Raw genomic sequence first — 20,674 nt, forward strand, 5'->3', positions numbered from 1 at the left:
ACCTGGGTACTTCTTATGGGAATCTGATCTGTTGGAAAAAACCTCCCAGTTCCGTCCTATTTCTTGGAAGGTGCTCACATACTCAATGTAAACCTGAAGGCAGGAAATAACTCATTAAACAGAATGGTTTTTAAAATTAGTGAAGACTGCCTGGAGAGTAGAATCCCATTTTTCTAAACTCCGTGATGATGCAGTACAGTCTACCAATGTGTTACCAAAACTGTTTAGATATGCTAATGTAAGTTTTTGCAGTTTTTTTAATCAATTGTCAACCTCCTTTGTGATATTTTTTTCCTGTTTTTCTTTCAGTAACTGTCACTATGTCTGAATTGTTCTACAGCCAGTGCCATTGTTGGGTGAGGGACCAGCTGGAAAAGTCGATGACAGCCTCTGCTCTAGATGACCTGCTGTCCTTTCCAGCGCTGTTCTGGAATGGATCCCCAAGGTTAGCAGCTGTATTGTGAAACTCCAGTTTATAAATTATGATTTAAAATGGAAAAGAAGAAAAAACCCTTATGCACAAAGAAGAAATGTCAAGCACCGGGTTATTTATAATGTAACTCATTAGGCTTGGACCTTTGTGTTTAATTTTATGCTCTATCTGCAAGAAAAAGATTTAAAATAGTTGCGAAGCATGTTATATTTTTGAACATCTGATAGCAAAGTTTGTTTGCCCTGAAAATAGGGAACAAAAGAGAGCTTGGTGCACATTTAGTGACTTGCAATGTGATATTTGAGGTGCTGGAGCATGCCCAGAGAAGGGCAATGAAGCCGGTGAAAGCTCTAGAGAATGAGTCTTATGAGGAGCAGATGAGGGAATTGGGGTTGTTTAGTCTGGACTGACGGGGGACCTTATTGCTCTCTACAACTACCTGTAGGCAAGTGGGGGTCAGTCTCTTCTCCCAGATAACAAGTGACAAGACAAGAGGAAATGGCCTCAAGTTGTGCTGGAGCAGGTTCAGATTGGATATTAGGAAAAAATTCTTCACTGAAAGCGTAGTCAAGCACTGGAACAGTCTGCCCAGGGATGTGGTAGAACCACCAACCCTGGAGGCATTTAAAAACCGTGTAGATGCAGTATTTAGGGACATGGTTTAGCAATGGACTTGGCAGTGCTGAGTTAATGGTTGGCCTTGATCTTAAAGGTCTTTTCCAACTTAAATGATTCTATGACTATGATTCTATGATTTGCTTCTGTAAAAGGAAGACCTATGTTGATCTGCTCTGAGCAGTTGTCTAGATGACACCCATCCATTTCAGTAAGGATGGTGGGAAATTCCCCCCAAATATTGGGACATATGCAAGCTTCCTTTCTCTTCTCTAGACAAGAAAAGTAACCTGCAGTAATGGGGAACTTCATTAGTTACCAGAAAAAAAGCATGTAGGTCCTTGAAGAAGACAAATCGAAAAAAATGAAGAGGTTTTGCATTTCGCTGATTAAAAAAATTATCAGGAATACTTTTTATATGCAGGGACTCCCATCATTCCTAGGAGGTGGATCTGTTTCAGAGCTGTTACCCAGCTTTGATACTCGGAAAGGATTCTTAGCGATCTTCCACTGTCTCCACAACATCCATCCTAAAAGGTCTATTAATCTATGTGCTAAAACAGAGATGAAGATGAGTAGAGGAGTCTAAGGCTCCACTGATGAAAGTAATGAGTTATTTTATCAAAGAGCAGCTAGAAATATAATTTTTAGAGAACATTTCTTTAAGAGGCATTGTGAGTTGACATGGAGTGTACCCAAGGACATTTACAGCAGCAGTGCCTGTGAATCAGGATTTAGTTCGTTGACATTAGAAATAAAGTTCAGTTAGGAGAACAGCTCCATCATCCTCTCGATAGACACCATGGGAAAGCAGATAAACTTGATGTATTTCATGTTATACAAATAGTAACAACCTCCAAGAATTCATTAATTGATGTCCTAAAGGCTATGAAGAAAAACATTACATTATAATTCCCAGAGCAACAGCTGAGGTTATGATTATGCAAAAAATAAATTCAGTGAAGTCCAAAACTAATGTCAGATTTGGCTTTCATGAGCTGATTTTCCCCAGCCGCATTCTCACATCAGTTTGGGTTTGTTTTTCCAACTCTTCGAGCATAACATTTCTTTGCATGGCTTTAAGTGTTATGAAACACAGAAGGAACTCAGGAAGGACCTATAGCCTGTTTTTTGCCCCATCCACCATGTGATATCTGGGACAGCCCTTTCTTAAACTGGTTGGATTCCAACTCACTAGGGAATTCAGAAGCACCTGGATGACTTTACTAGTATTCCTTTCATGCTTGCAAGACCGTCACAAGGTGAAATAGTCTGCTGCTGCTTCTTATTGCTTAACAGCATCCAAAGTGCCTGGGAGTAAAAGTTGTGAAGACTGGGGGCATATACAACTTTTTTCTTATCTTACTGCCTTTACCTTATGTGGCTTTATCCCTGACTCTTAGTACTCTCTGTAAGCTTTTATCAGAGATAATCCTAAATCCTTCACTTATTCTTTGATTTGTGGAAGCACTACAGAGCTGAATATTTTTTTTTTCATTTCATTTATGAGGACAAAGACTTGGACTGCATTTTGCACTATGAAGTTTTGTGACCTCAAATAAAGAGATCAGGCAAGCACATGCAAGCCATATTAATACCCTGTAAAAACACAAGAAGAAAGCAGTATGTTAACATATGGGGATGATCTGTTCAGGCAAAATGAAGTAATGCAGTGCTTTCCCAGGAGAATAATATTAAGCACTCTCTGAATATTAATTAGCAGAACTAAAGCAAAAACATTACAGTATAGCTATAAGAAAGGGATATGTGCCACAGCACTACTGCAGGGCCTGCTGAATGAATACACGTGCAGTGCTTTCTGGTCCTAAGCTCCTATGTGCGTTAAGAGTTAGTGACATTCTGCAAGTAAGATGATTAAGTAAATAGATACATATTTACTGCTATATACACAGCATATATATTTCATAAGAATAGATCTCTGAACCGTCCTACTCATGTAACCTGTCCCATGGAATATAAACAGGCAGGGCTTAAGTGGTTGTTTATGGCACTTGACATGAAAGCATCTAATTTGTTATGTCACTAGATGGTCACCTGCCAAAAGCTGGCCACATCCTGTTACCTGCTTATGTGTCAATAATATACTTATTCTGGCTGTCTGCAGTTAAATGAAGTCAGTCAAGTTTCCAGGGAGTATAACACTGTACGCCATGAAAAGACTGAAAGGGAATTTGGGTGCAGTGAAAGGAGGTGAATGTACACTTTTAAACTTTCTAAGTCATTCAAGCCTTCAAGCCTAATAAAGTCAACAAAACACACTAATTATTTAACAAAAGGACCTGCATATAAGAGGAGATCTCAGACACTGGGCGGCATCTAAAAGCTGGAGCTGCCTAACACAATTAGTATTTTTATACATGTTCCATCTTACTCTATATAAATATCTTGTATGTGGTAATGTTGTTTGCCACAAAAGAAATGAACCTGTTAAAACTCAAGAAAACCATCTGATGCCTGGAATTGCACAGACATATTTAATAAGGGCTGTACATTCCAACAGTGAGAAACAGTGATACCCTAAGATGTTTCCAAAATGTTGTCTGGAAAAAAACTCAACGCTTTTTTTTCTGGGAGTCCAGGCTGGTAAGTGTCAGGATGCACCACGCAAGGACAAGTGCCATTTGCAATGGCTGTGGGGGGATCCTGGTGGTCTCCTCTCCTGCTCTGGGCAAGCATGGGCAAGGCCAGCAAGGCAGGCGCTCTACAGTGTCTGGAGTTCACAATGGTACTGGATAGTGCTCTGGACAGATTTGGCAGTGAGTAGTTGAGCCAGGTCAGTGTAAACACCTGCACTGTATCTGAGCTGCTAACTTCTGAAGAGGAATTCCTCCTAATTGGTCTGTGCAAAGAAAACTAATGTTAGGCAGGGAAAAAAGCAAATATTGGCCAGAGAGCAGATAAGAACCTAGGTCTGCCCCAGCTGTGTCTTGTCTGTGACAAAGAAAAGTGAAATAAATTGCAAGGTCATTGCACCCTGCCTGTATCAGACTGTCTTTCATATTCAATAAATGATGTGTGATTACAGTAAGCAGCTAGCTTTAAGGGAGTATATTTTGGCAAGGCCTCTCCTCTCTCTCTTCAGCACTGGTACAATGGCTTTGTGCCACAGTATCCTCCTACCTGTCAGAATACCTCAGTCTGAATGCACCAACTGCTACTAGTTGAGGAGTAAGACTGGTGTTAGGCAGCTGCTCTGGAATGCGTCTCAGTGGGGCGAAGTCACTGGGCAGAGAGGTTGCTCCCCCATACCTACAAGGGTCATTCTGATATCAACAGGAGTTCCCTCTCTGGGCCAGAGAGTGGTGGTTTTAGGAGCTAACAGGCTATTTTGTCTAGGTCTGTTTGTGGAGGATACAGCAAAGTGATTGTCTCCTTCATCTATTTTTCCCTTTTTCCCTCTCCAAAATGACTCTGTCAAGATGTGGTGGGTTTTTTTGTTGTTTGTTTTGGATTGGTTTTTTTATACTTACGGTTGTTTTTTTCTCATTGCTTTCCCTCAAAAGCTCAACATTTGAATTTGTTTCTTCTATGGGTAGCATAAACTGAAGACAGATTTTGTTTGCTTCCCTTTACTGAACTTCTCTTGTTAAAAATGACTGATGCTTGTTTATCCTCTCTTTTGTGCTTTGAACAGATATCAAATCCCGTGCTTTGAGAAAGGAATATAGAAGGGGATCATGGATTCATCATCATTCATCATGCACTTCGATGTGCATGTGTGTGCCTGCACTGCAAATGAGGCTGCAGATAAATTCATTTGTCTGCTTGCAGTGAGCTGTGATTAGACATCTGACTAGCCGGAAAGTGACTATTCATTACACTGCAACACTACAGAGCTAGATTAACTTTTTTTGAGGCTTTTCAAAGGCACCATTTGCACTTTCTGGCATCCACTGAATAATAATAATAATAATAATAATATAACCAAATAGCTTCTTAGTATTTTGTAATGCAATACCAAATATGAGCCCATCACATTGACTGGGAGGCCACTGGGTTAGGTCCTGTACAAACACCGTATGTTTTGGGTCCATACAAAAGGTCTTGCAGTCTAGGTGAGCAAGACTGAGCCACAGAGGGCTTTTTTTTGAGGTTGTCAACTTCCCCCATAACCCTACACCTTTAGGGACTTGCCATATAACTGCCCCAGAACGTAAGCAGCATTTGAGACAAAAAGTCTCATTTCTGCTTTACAGTAGATGTCTTTATTTCTCCACTCCCAGTGCAGGTAGCTTCCTAAAGGCAGATTTGTCTGTCATGGGTGGTGTGCCCCAGGGTAAGCACCATCTGGCAGCACAGAGGCAGTGGAGAAACACTGGTGTCAGCCTCTGGCTGGCTGATGGCACACAAGGATGGCCACTGTTTGTGCCCATATTTGACTGCTGTCTTCATCCCTCAGGTCTGCTAAGATCAAATTCATCATCAAAAAATACCAGACTGTTAGGTGCCTGATCCAAAACCTGGAAGTGTAGAGGACATCTTAATGAGATCATCAGCTCCTTTGAATCACTGGGTATGTTCTTCAGCCATAGAACTGACTGTTCAGTCCTTGAAATGACACAGGTAACCTTCTAAGCCTGCACTGTATATAACAGATACAAATATGTATTCCCCTGCCTGCAAACATCTTGGAGCAGGGATTTTTCTAAGACAAAGTCCTTAACAATGTTCAATTGGAGGGGTATTTTCCCCTGTAACTATATCAAATTCTTACCTTCTAGGCTGGAATATGCTGTTCTCATATGAATAGTCAGTTTTTCTTGGAAATATAAACAAAAACAGTGTATGCACTTTTAGAAGAATCAAATAAAATTGTATTTCTGCTGCTACTGTAGGGAAAACACTTGAGCATTCTTGCTTACCAGCTTTAACACCAAAGCCTAGAAAGTCAGAAAATGTACATCTAGCATAGGAGTATCTTTAAAACTCCAGTAAACTCTTTCAATGCTCCGATATTGAAATATCTCAGATAAATTTCTATTTTGATCAGTAGAGCTATCATATTAAAAAATTTCTGTGTATATGTGAAACAAAACTGTTAGGGACTATTATTTAATTCTGATTTCGTAGTGGTGTTTGTTTGTATAGATAGATTGAATGAGTTTTGAATCATACTAAAAATCAATACAGGGAAGTTGTGGCTTGGTTTTTGGAAGGTTTTGGTTTTGTAAAAATTTGTGTCTGTGTGTGAATGATTGAAGGGATATAGAAAGCAAGTCAGGCTTCCTAACAGAAGGGAAGCTGAAGAGTGTAGCTACAGTACTTTAAATGAAACCTTGAGTTTAATAAAATATGCTTATCCTCAGAGCTGACCCTTTACCATTTCTTCAGCTGCGAAGGACGTATGCTGCAACACTAGGTCCTTGACACCATCCAGAGGTTTTCTGATGTCACAAAGACCTTCAGAAAAACAAGTTTTTAATGTTTCTATTTCAGTTTTAATGTTGCATGTCTACCTCGTTTACTGTACCATTTCATTAGCCTTTTCCATTTATTTAAACTACCTATTGTTTCTTGTCTTAAACTATAAATGTCTAAGGGCAGTGGATGTCTTTCTGTGCTGTATGTACCAGTCCCAAAAGAGTTGTGACTCATCATCTATAACTAGGCACCCAAAGTACTATAAAATACCTTTGTGGAAGATTTGCTGTGACTCAGATAGAAGATACCTGGTTGTTACAGAACCTGCTGTCAGAGGGACTGCTGTACTGCATTATGGTAATGACTCCTTCCATCCTGACAAATAGTAAAAGGATAATCAAAACTAATCTGCTGCCAACTTTAGGATTTTAATAATAAGCTTGAAAACCAGGAGGAAAACTTTTACAGATGCTGTAATTTCTCCTGGAGGAGAAGAACTTACCATGCTGTGCTTGAATTTCTGTTGTTTAGTACAGGCATGAAACTTTCTGACAGAGCAAGGTATAGGCCTGGAAAGAGATCCCTTAAAAAATTGTTCTTGGGGAAGCTGTGTTTTGTAGACCACTCTAGACATACCTTTTTGAACCTTTTTTAAAATTTTGACTATGCTCGGGAAGAATTTGGTATGTACACAAATGACAGAGAAAGGAGGGTCAGCAGGAAACAGCATACTGAGGAGCAAGCAGATACATCAGAAGTTACTTTCTGCATCTCCTGGGAGCTACAAAATCAAACGTGCTTTTGAAGTTTAGAGGGGAAGATCCTCAACCCTTTTCTGTCATGGGCCGGGAGCTGAGGACAGCTGCAGCAGCAGCAGAGAAATGTGGTGAGAGCCTGCCAGGAAGGGCCAGACTTTTCATGGGACCAAGAGCCAGCAAGCTGCCAGATGGCACCTACAGCTGCTGTTAAGGAACCTTGGTGGTGCCAGGTGTATTCATGCCTCCAAGATGACTAAAGGCACAGTGACCTTAAAAGAATTGCTTGTTTCATGGAGTTTCTCCCCCATCCATTTATGATTAAAAATTTACAAAACTCATTCAAGTAGGAAGTTGTTGACTTCAGTGTTTAAGATGCCACAAGTCGACTAAGTGATTGCTTGAATATGACGGGATGTAAACAGGCTTTACTCCACTGATTAATTCTCTTTGAAGAAGAATGGTAATTAGGCCTAAATTTTATTCACAGGTGTCAGAGATAAGAGGAATGAATACATCTTCATTATCTTTGTTATAATAGGTCAAGTAGCAAAATCTAGAAGAAGTTCAAAGTTCAGTATCTATACGTTTTTTTCACTGATCCTAATGGGAATGGGTTCCTCATTCTTAATTTTGTCATTGCTAATGTCTTACTCTTTAGTGAGACTTCACATGTCACATAATTTTACTCCATGCCATCACTGCGATAGGGGTGCTGTTCATTCCTGTCCCTCGGGGACCATGCTAGCTGTGCAGCTGCAACATAAGCTTGAGCGCAGTCCCATGACATATGCTAATCTGATAAATCACTGCATTTGGCAGTGGTTTAAACTAACACCCTTGCACCAAAGCAGGGTCTAAACACGAAGACAGTAAGACACAGAGCTCAGGGAGCCCTTTTTGCCACCGCTGAGCTGCCAGCTGCCTGTGCGAGGGACTGCCTTCTGCTGAGGTCTTTGCACTCTCACAGTCAGAACTGCAGGCTTGGTTTCACAGATGGAGCTCTAATTTTAACCTCTTTTTGTACAACTTTATTGCAGCTTAACTACAGCTTACACACATACAGTGTATGTTAGGTCTCAGCCTTGCAAATGTGTTTGTACCAGACCATACTGACTGCTCGTACGGCCGTACCCTTGGCAGATTCGAATAACCAACTGTGTCACGGGGCTGCTAGAGCTGTTCAGACATTTCAGTGAATGTGCCCTACTTATTACTATTTTGCTTCAGCAGTCCCAGAGAAATCATTGTGTGTCCAGGGAGGAATATTAAATAGCCTTTACCAAATAGAAAATTGAATCAATGTAGTCCATAGTTAATTAAAACTTTTTCATTTGTTCAGTGTGTGGTATTGCATATCAAATTATCTTTATTTTATCAGCATAAGAACAAATTCTGGAGAAGGCATATGTACCATGAAGTGCTTTGGTATAGGACACAAAATATGACATGAATGTGAATAACAGGTTTATCATCTGTACATTCTTTTTCATAGATAATTTCATTTTTTCTCTTCCCAGGAGACTTTGGAAGGGGTGGTTCCTTAAATATTGAACATCCCTTCCATAAATAGCCACAAATAAGTATGAAAATGCAGTGCTGAGACCACAAGAACTGGCTTTGGATTCTGAATTCAGCTTGTGCACACACTGAGAGTTTACATTTTTGTATGGCTCCTAGACGGGCCTGTGCTGAAAGGTAAGATTTAGATTGCTTTAAATATAAATGTGTTGCACTTTTCTGTGCATTTTATATCAGATTTTGGAACAGTTAGTACCTTTAGGTTTTGGAAATGCCAACTGATCTGAAAGAAAAAGATAAGATTTTAAGACTAGATGTTTAAATTGTGAAAGTATTAAGCATGAATAAATTCATACCTGTAAACTGAATGTAGTTAAATTATTCCAGTTGCAAGTGAATTCAACTATTCATACAAGCTAAACACCAGAAGAACAACTATCCAACATTTCATAACTCAAATTTTAAAATTCCTGAAGTTCTTTCTAACTTAACTTTCAAAGCCCCCATTTTTTTTATACCTAATTTAGATAGTAATCTATTTTTCAAAGTGACTGTGTCCTCTTCAGGCTCATCTACACAACAGAAAGAATACATGACTGTTACACATGATAATTTATCCACACCAGCCTCACAGGACAAGCTCTGGTAACAGTAACAGTCCTTGCAGCAGCACAGTCTTAGTGTGTGCTATCAGAAAATAAACTCTCCAGGGACCCTTAGTTAAATTAGAAGCAATACACTAGGACGTGATACAACCACACTACCCTAGACAGACAAATCTTTACTTTCTTGTCAAAATCACCAAGAAGGTTAAAAGCACAAATCTTTATTGACTGCCAGTAAAATTTGTTATACTAACTCAATGAGGGACTTCATAAGTCTTCCTCAAACTTATCTTTACAGGTTATACATATCATAAATATTGTTCTTCTGTCCATCAATCAATCAATCAATCAACAAATGGGGTTGTTTGAGCTAATGGTGACCTAATGGTATAGTAGTGGTTCTCTCTGGAAGAATAAAGCATGCTGCGGCTTTGTAAAAAATAATGGTTCCTCTCCTGCTCTGAATTTGGTAACTAGATAGTACATACTACATGATACCATGCTGTAAGAAAATACCATTAACTACCTCTGTGTTAATCGAGGTGGTTGTTACCAAGAATCATCTGCAATCATCTCTCTTGCTACATTTCATTCTGCTGTTATGAGAACCAGCAAATAAGTGTGTGACATTCTGACAGTGGCCCACCTGTTAATGGGGATTTCTGGTGTTAAACATTATAGTTCATAGCCATTATTTTTTCATTTATGGAGAGCTTGGATTCGTATGTATGTGTAATGTATTAACTTTAGAATAACTTCTCTAAGTCAGCCTGGTATGCCTTCTTTTATGTACACACTCTTTATGGCCCTGAGTTCTGTTCTGCACTGATTCACGATATAGTAATAATTTGTTAATTTCTTTTCCTTCTGAAGACTTACAACAGCTCTCAAAGCCTGACATGAAAACATACATTTTAAAAACACTCAATAATTACTGATTTAAGGTCCAGACAGGCTGAGTGGCATTTCTGTAGGAATCCTCTATTGCAAAGGAATTCTAATGTATAAACTCCTCAAATGACAAAAGTAGTATATTGGTTCTTAAAAAATATCTTGAGGTATAATGCATAGGCTGCAGACATGCAGAATAATCCTTAGAGGAGCTAGCAAGTAACATTTTACACTACACGCCTAAATGAGATAGGATTTCACATTCCATTTCAGAACTGATTTAAGAGCTGATGGTTTTGTCCAGAACATGCAGAAAAATCAATCTGAATTAACTTTTAAAATGGATTGGCTAAACCACATTAAATTTCTGTGTAGCCAGCTCTCATTTAAACTGCATTCATTTACATTGGAAGTAAATGTAGCTAAACTGAATTAGGGCCACTTTAATTTTGAATGAGAATGTGCACATAATGCACTTGAAGTAATCACAACTTTAAATTCACACCTTTACTTAATTTGATTTAGTTTTACTGAGTGTTCACAGATGTATAAACTCTAAATCTCACTGAAGTCAACAAACATTTCTTCAGATGTGCATTCTTACATGTTCAGACAAAACAGAGCAAGCAACACAACCTAAAGGAGCATGTCCTGACAGCCAATGATGCTGTGGACGCAGGATGAAGGTAGAGTTTCCTATCTAGAAAAAGCTATGGTGAAAGCAACTGTCTCCTGACTGGTATCATCCAGTACCTGAACACTGAAAACATTTAAAACCACCTACTGTCAACATTTCATTATAACTGCGATAGCCAAATTTTTGGTAGGTAAATAATGTTATCAAAAGCCAAATTTTTGGTAGGTAAATAATGTTATCAAAATTGACCGCAGTGGGTTGCTACTACTTGACAGGCAACATCACCTGTGACAACCAAGAGGCATTTAATAAACTGTGGGTGTTGATTACAAATGCTTTCCCTGCAAACTGCAAATCTTAATGACCTGGTTTGCTTGATATCTGTGGCCACCCACTGCTGGGTATGCTTGCACTATGTACAGCTTGCTGCTTCTTCAAGGAGCTGCAAATGGAAGAAGCTGAAAAAGCATTTATTTAAGCTATTGAAAAAGCTGTGGGAGATGTGAAGGAAGAGGACAGGGATAATACGACCTCTACGAATCTCTTTACTCTTATGGCTCAGATTAAAGTTTACGTGAAAATAATCAATGTGCCAGATGAACTACAGGATTTCTTCTCAGAATGTCTGTTCAAAGGTTAAAAAGTGCAATGGCTGCGTGACTGAGAAATGGCAAGGTATGAACATGAAGTGAATCACCTGGTACTAGCTGCATATGGATGAGCAGGCTGTACTAAGAAGTGAGAGAAACGGGTCATCTGGCCATCAGAACTTGGCTGATTGAAATTTGCAGGTAAAGCAAAAATGCTGTGAGACTGTAAATGTCAGAATTTAAAAATCGGAACAGAATAGCTTGCAGTGAATTTATCTGTGGTATTTCAATAAAATACCTTAATAATAATAATTTCAATAAAATATCTAAATACCTTTCAATAATAATAATATTGCATTGCAAATGCTGCTATTGCAGATTCTTTGAAAAGAAGTTGAAGGTATAAGCCAATCTGATCAACAAAATTTTGAGCAGAGCTAATGTGCTCCGTTTCTGCATCATCTTACTTTTATATGTGGTCATTTTTAAAAGTTGCATTGAAATAGTCAGGCTATTTTTCTTTTCCCACAGAGACATCAGATTTATAGTGAAGGCAGATTTTTTTCACTGTATTAGCTTCTGTCTTTATCTTAGTATTAAAACCAAATCCTGAAGTTTCACATTTTTAATGCATAGAAGCCACCTGACAATTTCAACTTAACGTGAAACTGCACACCTGCAGTTAAATTTGTAGCAGATTCCCATAAAAATAAGGTGCAACATTCTAAATCTACATTTAGACATATTGGCCTTCTTTTAGAAGAGCAACATTATTATATTTTTTAGAAAAACCAAACTGTTTGGTATTCATGGACCTATAGATGACTTGTAAGTACATCAAGCTTGCTCATACAGCTAAGTTATTTGTGAGAGCCAGGAAAAGAAAGAAAATGCAGTTGCTAGAAAATAGAGTATATATGTATAAAGCAATGCATGACAGATTACATTTTTGCATTTGTTGTCATTATTTTCAATTTCAACTAAGGTGACATTTTAGTTACGCTTGGGTTGTAACAAATTTCAAGTCAGTAACAAATTTCACTGTTTAGCCTGAAAAAGAGTCAGGATATGGACTACAGGCAGCTTGGCTTGCTGCTGCTGTTGAATGTTGCAAATCCGTAATCATATTAATAGTTCTGACCCAGTTAAAAACTCATAACGAATCATCACGAGTTTTGCCTATATGAGTGTATAAGCACCAGACGACACTGAGCCCACGGCATCCTTTCACAAGTGTGCCTCCCATATCTTCCACAAGAACTGGCCAGCAGAATTGATCCTCCCGAGTTTCAGTTCAACTGTGGAAATTAAATACATTGTCATAGAGATTTCCCCTGATTTGACTAAATGTTGTTTATCCCAGCTTCTTCTTGCAAGCAGTTTATCAAAATAAAGTGCTCAGCAATCTTTTAATTCAGAAGCTGCATCTCAAGGTCAACAAACCTCCATGTGCTCTAGGGCAAATAATAATGAAAATTCCAGGTTTAACAACATCATTTTAATGGCAAAATACTTATTTTATCCTTCTCAATTGCATTTAAGCCACAGGCTTTCTATTATGATTATTTATGGTTATCATTTTGGCTGCTCTGAGCAGCAGTGTCTTGGCTTAGTTGTCTTCTCTGCTCTGAATGAAAAATGAAGTTTGAAAGAATGTTCATTACCTTCACGGCATGTGTTGACTGCACTGATTCTTCATCTGCCAAAGTGTGTGTGCTGGCTTCTGTCTCATCTGGAGACCTCTGGAACTAAAAGTAATTGATCAAATTAATTCTAATATAATCCCACACAGACCTTGCTACCATTGCAGCTTGTTAACCTTATATGCAAACAGTTTATTTAAACTATCTGGATGACATCATGAAAACTGCCTTCAATACATCAAAAAAAGTATGAAATGAAAGCTGTTTCAACATTTTTTCCAAGATAGGACTTGGTTTTCGTTACTTTTTTCTAAAAAAAGAAAATTTGAAACCTGAATACTTATTGAATTAATTTCAATTCAGTTGGCCATACCTCCCAAATTACTGTATTTTCCCCCCACTCCTTAAAAAGCCCTACAACTTTCAAATCGAGTTCACCATAGTAGCTTTGTAGGTAGTACTAAGTAGCAAGTGAAGGATCCTAGTAGCAATTTTCTGAGCTGTGTGCTCTCTTTTCCTTCATGCTGATGATTCTCATTCCTGCATCTTGTGGACCTTTACATCTAAATCAAGTCACTGACAGATTTCTGTCATCCCTTATGGACTCCACTTCACCTATTGCCTCTCTAGAACAGCTACAGATTTTGGTTATGCAAAACATTAAAGCATTTCTAATAAACTCCTTTACAGTTTTTTCCACCATCCTGTGTGCTTGCTACTTTCATACTGGCTGTCGGTGGTGGGGCACTATTGACACCACTAATAAATTGTGCCCTGTGCAACATCCTGGCATAGTGTGTGAAAGGCAAAATTTCTCTGATTGCACTGTCACGGCAGAATATATCATTTGTTGTAAAAGTAGCTATTCATAAACCATCAGAAATGTCAAGGGTACCTAAAACAGCAGAAAGTGATTCTCATAACAAAATAAGAGTGAGAACATAAGTGTGCACATGACTGGTTGTGATTTATAGGTACAGAATGTTCTCCACTGCTTCGGGGTCCCAGCTGTAACTAGACACAACATGGTGAATTAAAGATAGCAGAGCAGTCTCAGCTTCAAGATTTCCTATAATTTATCACTTTAGCCTAAGCACTTAGCCATGATGATGTCATGTAAATAATATATATATATATAAAATAAAATTTGCATAATATTGCAAAAAATGAGAAGCAAGATTAAAAGGTTATAAAGATATTACCATGATCATAAAAAAATAAAGTAGTATCTCCCAATCATTTTCCTTTGTAAGTGCATAGCTGGGTTATAACTAACAGCTTTAGGTCTTTCTATACTGAATACCTCTGGGAAAATACTTAATACCTATTAAATATAGCTTCTGGGAAGGATGAAGACTGTCATGAGAGCAGTCCTAAAAGGACAATACATTGTCATCATGTCTTGTGATTATTATGCTACTTAATAAGCAAGAGTGTCCTTTTCAGGAAAACTGGGCTGGTTCTCCTAGGCTTTCATGACAGTTTTATTAATTCTCTCGGCTCTAGCCTAGTAGGCAGTTTTCCCAAAATGCCACACTTCTAGTTGAAAGGATATAGCATACATTAAAGTCCATTTCTTCTAGAGTTGCTCTAAGCTATATACTACAGCCTGTATTCTAGTTAGTGTTAATTAGCAACATTTGAGTAAAAGCTTTTTCTGAAAGCAGATACTGAGATGCAAACTTTTTGCAAAAACATCATTTTTTTTCAGATCTAGGATAAATTTTACAGTCAGAACAGGAGACATAATTCTGGAATTATGCTGTTGTTCTGTGGCATAGGAGTCCTAAGTCCACATCTACATAATTTCTCTTGCAGTAGCTTGGGAGACCAGTTCCACTATTTTGACAACAAAGGCCTGGTTGAAAAAGTAAATTATTTCATTAAAAAATAAAATATGGCTTGTTTCTGACGTTATTTGTGCAAGTAGCTGCAAAGAGCACACAGATACCTGGCAATAATGATATGCACAGTGCTCTAGTCAGTTTCTGATGATATCAGCATGTGAAATGTGGTGTACGGCAGTTGTTTCTTAGTTTACATTAAGCAAATACCAACTGTGGATAGATATGGCTACACTTCGTGTATCAAAATTCCCAGATCTGGTTTGTGTGCTGCAGTGCAACTCTATTCTTTTTTTTCTGGTTGTATCAGGTTCTGCAGTAAAAAATCACTACATTTCCCACAGACCTTCCCCCAAATACAGACATCCAGAGTAGCCTAGTGATCCTTTAGATTGTTACACAGGGACAAATTCCGTAAGACAGTATCTTAAAACCAAAACATATTTATTGGCAAGCATAGTAGATTGCCTTCTCCAAAACCCTTGGTAATCACCAACAATGATCATCCATTTCCTAAAGAGGGAAAAGTAACAACCTGTCCACATAAACAATGCCAGTTTAGAGAGTTAGAAAAGGACAGCCATGAAGCTACAAGCCTGTCGCACTTGTGACAAAACCTCAAAGGTCCATACCAGGTTCCCCCTGTAACAGCTGGGGTAAAACAGGCTGATGTGGAAAGCATGGAGAACGCCATAACTAACTACTCTTATTTTCAGTCTTACAAAGTCAACAGGTCACTCTACCTATTTTTCAGCTGAGCGCATGCACAGGCTGGCAAAGTTCCCTACTTGCCCAATCTTTCTTGATTTCTTTCCACACAGCCCGTAATTCTATATTAGTCTTTCATAAACAGTTTGTGGTAGGAACAGGCACTTTCTGTTTATAGCTAATGATGCTTTAATGCTGTGTGTCTGCATAAATTCCTCTCACTTTCATAATTTTGAAAGGAAAACTAATCCCCACAGAAATTATTACTGCAATAAAAAAGTAACAGGAGATTGTATTTATAGGCACATCAGTTCCAAGTTTTTCATGGATTAATCAAGAAAAATGTGTACAAGAACTGCAAGAAAGAAAGAAATAAAATTATATTTTAATTATTTTTTTAGAAAACAGAAGCAATATAGACTAATATTTCTGAAAGTGCCACTGCTTTATGCATCATTGCAGTTAATAATTTATTCTAGGTATTAAATCTGTCACATTCCTTTGACTTAGAATAGAATTGAAAAATTTACAGCCAGAGACCTAAATCTGACCTAGCAATTTGAAAGTATAACAGAGATATGAATCCAATTATTCTCTGTCCAAACACTGACACACATACCTTGTATCAGAAAGACATCTGAACAAGTCGTATGTAATATAGGACTGAAATAATTACAAAAATGAGGGCATGAGAATTATTAAACACTCATTTACTGAAGAGTCTCCACTCCTGAAAAGAGATCATCAACCGGCTTTAGTTGATAATGTTAAAAGTCTCTTCAAAGAACAGAAAATTTGGACTGCTTTTATTGCCCACATTCCACACCTCACATTTTTAAAACACCTGGTTTTCCAACTTCAATTAAAAAAAGAAACCCACCTCACCTACGCCGATGTCTTTGTGACAGCAGCAATATTAACAACCTATTAGTGAGATCCAAAGGATCACTCCCGAAGTTGGGAAGGTTTTTGAGTTGGTTTTTTTTCAGGTGTATCAGATAGAATGGTGTAATTAGAAATGGTGAAAGCACAAGGGTGGAAATCACCATTGCACAATTCAAAAGAATTACAGAACATATTCTCTCCTGCTGGGTTTTTTGCCAGTTGCAAGAACGAATAGATACCAAGCACTGAGAGCCAATGGCTTCTCTTGACGATGTTAAAACTTCAAGCAAGGGATGGAAAACTTCTCTGCATCACAGAACCAAGAAGAGGTGGAATTAGATGTGTGTGAAGAGGCAGCAAGTCAGGGGGATAACCTATGAAACACACTTGTGGTCATGGGGGACCTTGTGCTCAAGCCATCAGGAAGACAAGGAACCAGAGGAGTGTGATGGAGGAGTGCATGTGTAGGTTGGGAAGCCCAGTAAAGGCTTTTGAAGATACAAGCTCACTTTCCAACTTTTTCTCAGGTAAGAATTTCCATTCAAGAAGATTGAAACGCTCTTGTAAGAATAAACACAGGGTCAGGCCCTCACCTCCTTCCCAAACAGTGGTGGGAGATAGGGCCATGGTGGTAGCAGGGAGCATCTCCTCCCACCACATACTTGCTGGGTAGGTCCCAGGCCTTATCTCATTCCCCAGGCCATCCGCACCATCCATCAGCCCTTATCTTCCCATGGACCTGGCACCCCCTCACGACCCAGATGGTGCCGCCAGGGCTCTGGGTCAGCACTGTGGTGTGAGGCAGTGGGGGAAGGCGGATGGGGGCTGGTCCCCACAGCACTCCCCCTGTGGCTTGTACTGGCTGAAATGCCAGTGCCCAGGTGTGGGACTGGGCCCCTGAGAAGGGACAAAAGCTGAAGACTTTGACATGTTTCAATCACGTTTAGTTTCCATTTCTTTGAAGCTCATATGGGTATATCTAATCTCTTAGGATGTCTGCACATTTTCCCCCAGCAGCCAGATGCTTGCAGACTAGTACAGGATCTCATATCAGGGCAGGGATGTTAAAAGCACTAAGGATGCCAGCCTTTTCAGTGTACTCATGGGCTGATATTACAGTATCTCAATATAAGAACTTTGTTGCAGCACCAGAGTTGGAACAGTGTGCTTTTCAGATGTTCAGATCACACCACTCATCAGAGACATAGAGCAAAAAATTCTTAATATTGCTCAAACAGGGAGAAAAACCTGGAGACTGCACTATTCAGGTTTCAGACTCAACTCTGCAGCCCTCTGCTCAACTCAATGGTGACACAAGTGTGGTTTAAATCCTTAGAGGGACTTAATCTTAGATTACATGAAAACAGGAAGAAGACGTGATAACTAAATACCCAGTTTGATTTCCAAGAGAGGAAAAAGCAGAGGGAAGGACAGCCAAACAACAGCCAGAGGCAATCACAAAGCAGTGAACAGTGGAAAAGGGTGCTTGGACTCCCCAAGGCTGGGAACAAGACATTTCAGCTGCCAGGTGTGACTGTAAGGGTGGAAGCTGAGTGGTCTCAAACATGTGTGCACCGAGTATGAATCATTTGGTTTTCAATATATTAGTATTTACCTGAGTGAGTGCAAACAAGTCAGGTACCATTTTATACTTTCTGATTTCTGGTCAAAATGAGTGAAATACTTACAGACCAATGAGTGATTAGGCCCTTAAGAATGGACACCACATTTCATGGCTGCTAAATTATAATTGCCTTCCATTTTCAGTGTAAAAGCTCATTCTTCTGATACTTCCTTAGACTCCCTGATGGGATTCCTGATAGGGTCAGTAAGGCAAACTGAATCCACTTGAGCCAGAGCTTCCTGGAACACAGCTCCTAAGGAAAATATTTTTAAAGTCAAGAGATGCTACTATCTTTGGACACAACCAGGGAATTGAATCACAGCAACAAAACTTTCCCAGAGGATCTCAGTCGTGTAATATTTGCTGCTGCTAGTTCATCATGTCCATTACCTGTTCGCTGAAGGAAGTGCTAAACTTTGCTAGGAAATGCCAGCCCAGTAAGTGGGAATCTGGGACATCCACGACTGTCAGAGCTCCTTCCCTCTTTACTCCACAGGCAAGAACAACACATCTCCTGCACTGTGCAAGGTGGTACCTTTGGATGCTGCTGGCTTACTCCCTAATTCGTTTATTTGCTGTTAACGCAGGGGATGCGCGCTTACCCGACTGCCAGCAGTCTCCTGGGTGGATGACTGTACCCTCATCCTATCCAGGCTACATGAGTTGTGTATCACTGCTGAGCCAAGCTGGTCCAGCTTACACTCCCCTCTCTGTAACGCAGCTATTCACTGGCTGATGCTGGCATGTGTGTGGAAAACTGGCCAGTGTCAATAACAGGGACCAGAGGTAAGGTTTCGTGGCTATCCATTCCAAGACTGAATTTTCTTGTTTAAAAGGACTGGATTTTCACCTGGTATGGTCTGCTGTGAGTACAGCAAAAATCCTCCGGTGTAAAACATCACCTAAGTGCTAAACACTGAAAAGGAGTAAAATAATCATTTGCATTGTCGCCTAACTAGTCTGGTTATTTTTTAAACTATCTGACAATGCCATTAGAAATCAGGAATATTTGCTTCTTTTACTTCTTTGAAAATCCCAGTGTTTGCACAAAAGGATGCATAGACCTCAGTTAATTTTCTTAAAACCTTGTTCAGAATATTCCTTTGAAAATACAAAATTTCTTTCTCCTTATTGTATTTAATGACCCACTTGTCTAATAATGACAGAAAACATGAACTAGCAAATGACTGCTCCAAGCTATAACTTTTTCTATTCAAGAAACAGTTTAATCTCTGAGTGCTATCATGTGGATTTCATTTTTAGAAAAATAAACAGAAAGAGCTCACTATGAGCTAAGGGAAAAGTGCAGCTCTTTATTATGAACTCTTTAAGTGAGAGAAAATATGGTTCTGTCTAAGGACAATATTATGTAGTAATATTAAATAGTTTACATGACATGATGAAAAACACAGATGTTGAGGGTAGTAAAACTCACTATGGAGTAAAAGTGCTTAAAAATTATTTTTCTGAGAAGACACAAAATGTATGAAAGCAGCATAACACTAGTGATCTGCAAGTGATAACTATTTGACCCTAATACATTGCCGTATGCTGAACCAGTAAAGAAATATTTTCTGTAGACAAAATAGGCTGCCCAGAGAGGCTGTGGAGTTTCCTTCTCTGGAGACATTCAAAACCCACCTGGACATGTTTCTGTGCAACCTGCTTTAGGTGAACCTGCTTTAGCAGGGAGTTGGACTCGATGATCTCCAGAGGTCCCTTCCATCCCTGACCGTTCTGTCATTCTGTGATACTGTAACATATGAGTCAGTGCTAAACAATTTAATGTACACAAGAAAGCAAATGTAGAGAGTACCTGTAGACTTCTGGCACTTGGAAGGCTGCTGAGGGTTGTACGATGTGGGACTAGACTGCTCTAAGATGGAAGCACAGAATATCCACTGTGAGAAGACTACATTTGGCTGAAGCAACAGCTGCGTTACAGCCATTTTTTGCAGTTTGCACAGTGAAGAAATCTCGGGCAAATTTCTTGGCCAAGAAGAAAGTAATGTTGATACTCACTTCTGTTCACTGACACAATCTTCATGGAAAGCTGTTACACCAGCCCCAGAAAGGAACATGTGGACAGCCTGCACCTTAACAGGAGCAATGTGTTTCCCCAAGTTGGCAGTGCTAATGAGACCTAATAACAATAAATCCACTTATGAAAACATTGAAGAGCCAGAGAGAGGAAGAATAGGGAGCATCACTGTCAGTCTGCTGTGATAAAGCCTGAGCTGGGAGAACTCTGTTTAATCTTCTTGATTCAATTCCAGAGCTGGGAGAGAAACAGATTCAAATGATGAATATTTTCAAAGTACGTTAATAAAAGACTGATGACAATGTGATATACTTTTATTTGTGAGTTTACTGATAACATACTACTAATGAAAGAAGTAGAAATACTCCATTGTGTGCAGCTTAAATTGAACTGTGTCTGTATACTGGAATTTTTTGACCTTCACGGTTTGGGGTGAGCTACAGGTTGTTTTCTGTGTTTGGGAACAACAGGGACTCTAGATTGAAGGGATCTCTCTTGAT

General features: G+C 39.1%; 1 long non-coding RNA gene across 2 annotated transcripts in view; it reads left to right on the top strand.

Moving 5' to 3' along the window:
- LOC129734692 (uncharacterized) overlaps positions 1 to 13,771 on the top strand; it is a 30,995-nt gene extending 17,224 nt beyond the window's left edge. The window contains exons 3-4 of one of the 2 annotated variants that reach the window (XR_008730180.1): positions 310 to 445; positions 4,704 to 13,771. This is a non-coding gene — a long non-coding RNA (uncharacterized LOC129734692). The remainder of the gene's footprint in view (positions 1 to 309; positions 446 to 4,703) is intronic. The other variant, XR_008730179.1, reaches the window with a different exon arrangement.
- The last annotated feature ends 6,903 nt before the right edge of the window (positions 13,772 to 20,674 follow it).

The sequence above is a fragment of the Falco cherrug genome, chromosome Z (genome assembly GCF_023634085.1).
Source record: "Falco cherrug isolate bFalChe1 chromosome Z, bFalChe1.pri, whole genome shotgun sequence".
Classification (NCBI taxonomy): Eukaryota; Metazoa; Chordata; class Aves; order Falconiformes; family Falconidae; genus Falco; species Falco cherrug.